This window comes from Mytilus galloprovincialis, chromosome 2 (genome assembly GCF_965363235.1).
Source record: "Mytilus galloprovincialis chromosome 2, xbMytGall1.hap1.1, whole genome shotgun sequence".
Taxonomy (NCBI): Eukaryota; Metazoa; Mollusca; class Bivalvia; order Mytilida; family Mytilidae; genus Mytilus; species Mytilus galloprovincialis.
This window is the reverse complement of record NC_134839.1, coordinates 75,688,678-75,697,249: the sequence shown is the minus strand read 5'-3', so window position 1 is coordinate 75,697,249 and position 8,572 is coordinate 75,688,678.

Here is an 8,572-nt window from a genome sequence, read left to right as displayed (position 1 = left end):
TGAATTTAAAATCTGCCATTTGCCGTCTGCGCTTGCGCGTACGTCCCATAGCATCAATTGTCAATTGATGCCATGTAAATAAGTGACGTTATCCAATCAAAATGAACGTTACAAACGTTGTTGCATTAGAATTTTATTTTTAACATACTTTATCCTCTGGTTACAAAATAATTGGCCATGCAATATAAATAATCAAGTATCACCTTCAAATAGATGAAAAATCTAGAGGATTCCTGTTGGCATCACCCCCTGAAAATTTTAAATGCCAGGATGTCTGGATCTGGACAACTCTCTATCCAAATAACAAATTATAAAAATAAACCATTATAGGTCAATGTACGGCCTTCAACACGGAGCCTTTATTCACACCGAACAACAAGTTATCAAGGGCCCAAAAATTACTAGTGTAAACGAAACCATTCAAACAGGAAAAACCAACGGTCTAATCTATATAAAAAACGAGAAACATGTATACATTACATAAACAAACGACAACTACAGTACTGTACATATTTGTCATACAAAAAAGACTCCAAATCTGAACATTATAAGTGTAACTATTGGACAAATCATACCAGAAATCTATCTTTTTTCATGCAGGGCTTTTTTCTGCTTATTCATAAATATTTGTATAATATTTGTTTATGTCTAGATTGAAATGAATGGAATAAACACTGCTGCTGTACATGACTTTCATATTCACAACTTATGTCTTTTAATCCAATTGCTGCACACAAACAATTCACCAAACATTGGAGGCCCCCATTGGATAATAAAGAAGTACTTGTTACTCTCAATGTCAATCATAATATTATTCTATGAATTAAAATATAACATTAGAAGCACGGAAAGTGTTTTTGTTTCCTTCGAAATCAGATACTTGTACATGTAAAACAAAGTTTGACCAAAGTTAAATAACTCCCCTACTGGCAGATAGATGTGAGCATAAAAGGTAAGTTAATCACGGTTTGCTCTCATTGGTTACAAGGCAGAATGATTCTTAAAAGAATGCAGTGGCACGTCCAGAAATTTTCATAAGCTGGGGCCTACTGACTGCCTTAGAGGGAACTCGCTCTGGTCATGCTTTATTGATTCCCTATACATTCAACCCTTTTTTCCCCGAGAAAGGGGAGAGGGGCTAGGTGCCCATCTTACTCCGCCTCTTCGAAAGCTATCTAACAAGACTTAAAGTCTTTGACAGTGAAATCTTCTTTGAAGATCCACAAAAAAGCTACTTTTGCATTTTACCGAGATGACATGATGAAGATATAACGCCCATTTCTGAGAAAACGAGTTCGGTGAGATATCAATTTTATTAGATCATCAAACTGAAAATACTAAAATCTCTACCTCCTCAATTTTTTTCAAAAACGGTGGAACGGGAAATATGATTTTTTTCTGCTTTTTGTTGCCATGGCAACGGTTTAAATTTTACCAAAAAAAAAAAGTTTTTGATTTTTAGTACTTTTTTATGAACTTTTGATTTGAAATTTGTTATTAATAAAGGGACAACAATTGTTTAAACATGTTTTATTCAGTTTTATTTGCTTATCGTCACTTGCATACATTATTGAATCAGTAGAGTGCAAATAAATGTTCCCCTGAAAACGCCAAAAAAACGAACTTTTGAGCTTTTCTTACAAAAAAACGGGACGGGCGATATTTGATTTTTTTTCATTAAATTATCCGGTACTCCTACCTGAACAAAATGATGTATCATATTGGTATAATACCACTAAGAAAAAAATCCACATATCATGCAAACCTTACCTTAAATTAGAAAGATCATACCACAGGGAACATGTATACTAAGTTTCAAGTTGACTGGACTTCAACTTCATCAAAAACTACCTTGACCAAAAACTTTAACCTGAAATTTGCACTATCATTTTCTATGTTCAGTGAACCGTGAAATTGGGGTCAAAACACTAATTTGGCATTAAAATTAGAAAGATCATATCATAGGGCACATGTGTACTGAGTTTCAAGTTGATTGGACTTCAACTTCATCAAAAACTACCTTGACCAAAACTTTAACCTGAAGCGGGACGAACGGACGGACGGTACGACGGACGGAAGGACGAACGGACGCACAGACCAGAAAACATAATGCACCTCTACTATCGTAGGTGGGGCATAAAAAATAGAAGAAAACAATAACAATTTACTAGAATATGTAATTTTTTTGTATCGTTCTTGATGACACGGTTCGAAAAGTTACCGGACCAAATACGGATAAATCAAAGTCATTATCTGGAGTTTCAAGTTGCGGGATATAATTTCGAGTATGGCCGGTGAAGATGAAACAAGGCTGATAACCATTTCATTCAGAAGAAATATGTGTATGCGTCATTTTTGTGGATAACAGGATAAGGCAGTTTTTAATATGAAAAAAACAAGTTTTTTTTAGAGTAAATACAGCTTTTTGTTACACCCTTCTAACTGTCTAATCCAAAATCGGATCAATTTTTTCCAAAATCCCTGTTTGTTTTAAAAAAAATTGTCAGATAAGAGGGGCGGGTCACCTGACCCCCCCTTTTTTCAGGACACCCTTCTGTCTCAACACGCCTTGTCGGGGACGGAGGAAAAAGTAAGTCTTAGGAAGGTTATTCAGATTAATATTCACATCTGTTAAGGGAAATGAACGAAAATAAAATCTTAAACATTTTGCAGAATTCCTTAGCTGCTACATGAATCGTGGGAGACGGCATTGCATTTGTAGCATTAATCTAGTTCACGTTTCTCGCTAGATGAAAACCCTACTGGAAGGCTAAAAACAAATCATCCTGGTCTCTTGTGAAGAGTTGTCACATTGGCATTCGTACCACATCTTCCTTTTTATATCGTATTGTTCCCTTGGAAACTAGAGTCGTGTCTGTATATTTGTTAAACCTTTCAACAAGTAAAGTAAACAAATTTTCAAAGCATGGATGCATAACGCACACTCTTAAAGTAGAGCAAAGTAATTTCCCATAAAACCGAGATACCTTGTATATATAGCATTTTTACACCAATCAATATATAAAAATCCACAGTTTGTTAAAAAGCTCAAACTTTTGATTTTCTTTATTTTCAAAATGCATATCATTGATGCGTTTTGTTTTAATCTGTGTCAAAAAAGCGTTTACCAGAACGTAATAGGTGTTTGCACATAACGTAATAGGTGTTTGCACATAACGTAATAGATGTTTGGACATAATGTAATAGGCATTTGCACATAACTTACATGGTGTTTGCACATAATGTAAGCGGTATTTGCACATCACGTAATAGTGTTTGCACATAATGATGTAGTTGCTATACATAACTTAATAGGTAGCTGCACATAACGTAATAGGTGTTTGCACATAAAGTAAACGATGTTTGCACATAGGGTGAACGATGTTTGCACATAATGTAAACGAAGTTTGCACAAAACGTATAAGTTGTTTGCACATAATGTAAAAGTTGTTTGCACATAATGTAAAAGGAATGTGCACATGACATAATGAATGGTCACAGAAAGTATCAACTGGACCGCAAAAACGTATAGAAATTATACCATGATGTATTGTGTTTTTCACTGGAGATACATATGTATAAACACAACATAACGCTAAAAGACTATAATATCATGAGATTTACATAGAACAAAGATGCATTACAACAAAACGATTAGAACATTTGACATAACAATAACACTTGAGACAGGACGCAATTATTAACCGACTTACGTAAAGGAAGAATAGACACAACATAGAGAAAATATGAAAGAATGTAAAGGTGTTTGATCATAAAATCTGGAAACATTTACATAATATATACTAGTTACAGCATAATGTAATGCCTATTTTACACAACAAAGTTTAGCAATGACATATCATACAATTGTTTGACCAAACAAATTACTAATTTGAAATGACACAGAGATGCAGCGTCAGGAAATAAAGGCATCTGCACATAACATAAAGAAGAAATGACAGGACGTAAAGGTAAAGCGACAAAATACATTAAATATTTACACTATAAGACAGTTCCGGCGTTCCATATAATAAGGTAACTTTCAAGAACGTCTGTAAGAGTTTAACATTAAGATGTCTGAAGTGAAAGAAATACAATCCAGGATGGCGTACCAATTGCATTCTTCCGAACTAAAGTTAGTCAGTGGGACATCTAGTGACAGAATATTATTGCCCTCGAAAGCACTGACAACTGAACCCTTAAGGCTTAAATACTTTGCATGAGATCCTTATGGACGCTTTTCGTGACTGAAAATTCGAAATTTAAATAGTCATAATGCAAACAAAGTCAGTTTCCTCCGATGAATTGTTTTAATACATTAGACATTTATTGGTCTTTTACAGCTTGTAGTGCGGTTAGGTTGTTACTCATGTTTTATGGTCGTATGATGACCTATAGTTTATATCTTCTTAGTCCGTTGGTCTCATTTGAAATCATAACATAATAAATGCTTATAAATATACTAACTTTTCAATGTAAATGTAGTCAATAATCATATATTTTATAACTTGAAAAAAACATTATTAAGAATATAAAAATAAGAATATACAAATGGTCAATGAAGTTTTGAATTTTGTGTGATATATGATCTGTCTGTCTTAGGTCGAAATTTATACATAATAACGATAATATCCATTATTATTATAATTGTTATTGTTGTATTGATTTTGGTATCCGTTGTCGTAGTTATCATTTCTGTCATAGCTGTTGTAGTCTATGGTGTTATCGTTGTTGTCATACCCGTTGTTATTGTCGTAGCTGTTATCATACCCGTTGTTACTGTCGTAGCTGTTATCGTACCCGTTATTATTGTCGTAGCTGTTATCTGGTGTATCGTAGCCATTGTTATTGTCGTAGTTGTTATCTGGTGTATCATAGCCATTGTTATAGTCGTTATTCCATGAACTTGTTGAGTATTGAGTGTTCTTGTTGTAGTAATTATTCCAACCTGACAAATGATGGCCTTGAATTACAACATACATAATAGTTATATGTATGAGAACAACTAAAAACAGTCGCAATACCATTTTGAATCTAAAATAATAAAAAAAGGAATGCAATAAGTTATGATTAAACGTACACTTTAACTGTGACCATACGTTTGATTTGCTTTGACAAATCAAGAAATTAAAGATTGATTGATTGTTGGTTGCTTAACGTCCAGTGAAAGAAATTAAAGACTTGGCTGTCTAATGATATAGCTTATACATATATAGCATGTTTCTAGCGAAGGCTTATAAAAAATGTATGTTGTGTAGTCGATTTAAGGTGGTAGAGTAAGGCCTGTTATTCCACAAACAGATAAAATATATTCTTTTATCGTCAATCAAAAAGTAGTCTTGCATACCGCGACTTCTAAAATACAGATCACGAACGAAATCAGTTAGATTCTCCATTTTCAATTACCGACTTTTGACTACGAAAATCTTGGTTTTTTTCCGACAGGTTACCTACTCTGTGGTAGGACATCCTAGTATTCTGTCAATTTCAAGCAATCAAAAGAAGCAATCGGTGCAATTTTGGGGGAAGTTTACTGTTTTCCGATGATTTACTTATTTATAGAACGCATTAAACAGTTAACTTTCCATTACAATTGTACCGATTAAAATATTTATTGAAGTTGTTATTGTTTGATCGAGTACCAGAATGTCCTACCACAAAGAAGGTTAAGTTATAAAACTCGTCAAAAGACAGTAATATGAAAATGGGCTATTCCTTTATTTATATAATCAATGATCTTCAAACTTTAGCTTTACCAATGAAAGTCGAAACGTTTTTTTTTTTTAAGAAAAACATCTAACTATTTTTTCTATGCACCAAAAGTATGAAAAAGACAACAGTGAGGCAAATTGTTCTTACCTTTAGTAACAATGTACTTCTCGGCGTTATAAGAGTAAATAGATCTACCAATATATATAACAGCACAATATATAAAAAAAAGAATATGCTAATTAAAATCGATATGATTGATGTGAGAAATAAAGAATATTTTGATTAAATTTTTAATCTTGTTGTCTTTCTCCGACTATTAATCAATAGCAGTTTAATAAATTAATTATCAATTGAATTTCACAGATGTTAGAAAATTGACACTTTTTAAAATTATTTATTATATTTTCACATGCATCCCTTTGACACGGAAATGAAATTGTCAGTGAATGCATCGTAAATTTTAAATATCAAAAATAAAATTCTTTTGTTCATTCACCTGGTGTCATACATATGCAGTTGATTCCAGTTTTACCCAGATCTGGTAAACAAGTGGTTAGACTTTAATAAAATACTAATTGTTGAATCTGTCTTACTCTTATGCAGTAAAGGAAGATGAACAAAATCGTTAAAAGCATTGTTTTCTTATCCAGAGATAACCATCATTAAATCGTATTTTGCAAATCTTTAATTTGATAATGTATATGAACCAAAAGCATATGGTAATTTAATTGGTTACATGTTTAACACAGCATTTTTACATTACAACTAAATTTGCAATATCTGTTGAAAATGCTTTTAGTAATGATAGCTGCTGGTAGACATATGCTATATGCTATATTACCGATATCCTGATTTTCAAATTTTGTACAAAAATACTGAACTCCGAGGAAAATATTAATGACTTGGTACAGGCATTTGTAGAAAATGATTGATACACCTTTTTTTTAGAGCTAGCTAAACCTCACATTTATATGATAGTCGCATCAAACTCATTATATTGACAACGATGCGTGAACAAAACAAACAGACATAACAAGTAAAAATGTCAAAAATAAGGGTACAGCAGTCAACACTGTGTTGTAATCTTAATCACAATAAACACAAACAAATCTTTAACAAAGAAGCACAAAAAGGCATATATCAAATTTAACAACCTCATTCATTGCTTTCTTTTTTTTATATATATATATTTATGTATGTTAAACCCACCCATAAATGATTGAAAGATTTTAAGTACTGGGACCAAATGGTTAGATTTACATTAACTCTGACATAGAATCGCGTACAGGATATCTACTATCTTTACTGTTCAAGTTGCTTCATTTTCATTTTACTTGAAATGTCACTAGAATAAAATTATTACCGTCGTATATCAAACGTGTAATTACTTTTAAATTATAATAATGATAAAACTACAATATGATGATAATGATTATGCTTTTGAAAAAAAGCGTTATGAATCATGTCAGTTTTCGGTGATTTTTAGTCCACCCCCGGTGGAATTTATCCAGTGCTACTTAATGAAACTACTCTATATCAATTTTGTGCTTGTCAAGGATTAACTTTTAGTAGGAACGCTCATACCTGAACATTTGAAAGCCACTTATGTACAAATATGCTGACACCTTGGAGCTGTATGACAAAACATGATCCAAAAGGAATGAGTTTCTATGGTAATTTCACAATTTATTAACGTGAATTTTTAGAAGAAAAAAAGACGTCACTTGTTACTTTAATTATCATTGATATGGTTATATTTATAAATTAACTGTTTACAAAATTTAGCAGTTCTGAAATACAAAGGCTTTTCTACCTCAGGCATATATTACCTTAGCTGGATTTTGCAAAACTTTTATGAATTTTGGTCCTCAATGCTCTTCAACTTCGTACATTTTTTGGCCTTTTTAACTTTTTTGGATTCGAGCGTCACTGATGAGTCTTTTGTAGACGAAACGCGCGTCTGGCGTATATACAAAATTTAGTCCTGGTATCTATGATGAATTTATTGGCAACCGAAGTGTCCATCAAATGGTTAAACTGTAGAATTACTATAAAGGGATTTCTACTAAAACAAAACAGTATACCATTAAAATAATTATGGTTTCAAAGAAAAAATCAAACGATGTGTTTTAAAATGTTTATCAAAGATACATATGACCAAAGTTGTTTAACAAGTCACATTGTTACATTGTGACCACTTATATTATGGGTCATTGGTTTATGTTTAGCTAAAACTAAGAACTCAGACTAAAAATTGTAGGACCCTTTTCTTTAGATCTTGGTTTTTGAAAGTGATCTAACAACATATACTTGCGATTTTTATATGAGAACATATACTTCTTGAGTTATATTGACGAATCGCTAAAATAAGAAGGAAACAGTTGAAGAAATAGTTTTATCAACTAGTAATTACCCCGAAATATTTCTTGTAAGCAACACTAGACATCTGTTTAGCCTATTGCAAAAAACCTATATATAAATAATTCTTTATTTGTGAAACATGGTTTGGTTGAGATAGATAGTTTTCCATTTTGTCATTTATATTAGATTTAAGAAATTTATATAAATATATTTTCTTCTTTCATTTAGGTTAAATTAATAATAATTCAGACAACCCTGTACTGATATTCATAAGGATATTTGTAATCATTGATGAATGAGATAAATATCGTCACGTGATCTAGACAATGCTACGAAATAGTTCGATAAAATTAGCATTTTTTTATAACATATCAGGAATGACAGAAAAATGTTTATATCGTAATATAATCATTGTAATTTATTGTGGAATTTAGTGCAAAAAGTCAAGGCTGCAAGTTTACGTTTCCTTCAACGTCATGTCAGTTTGCAATCAGTATAT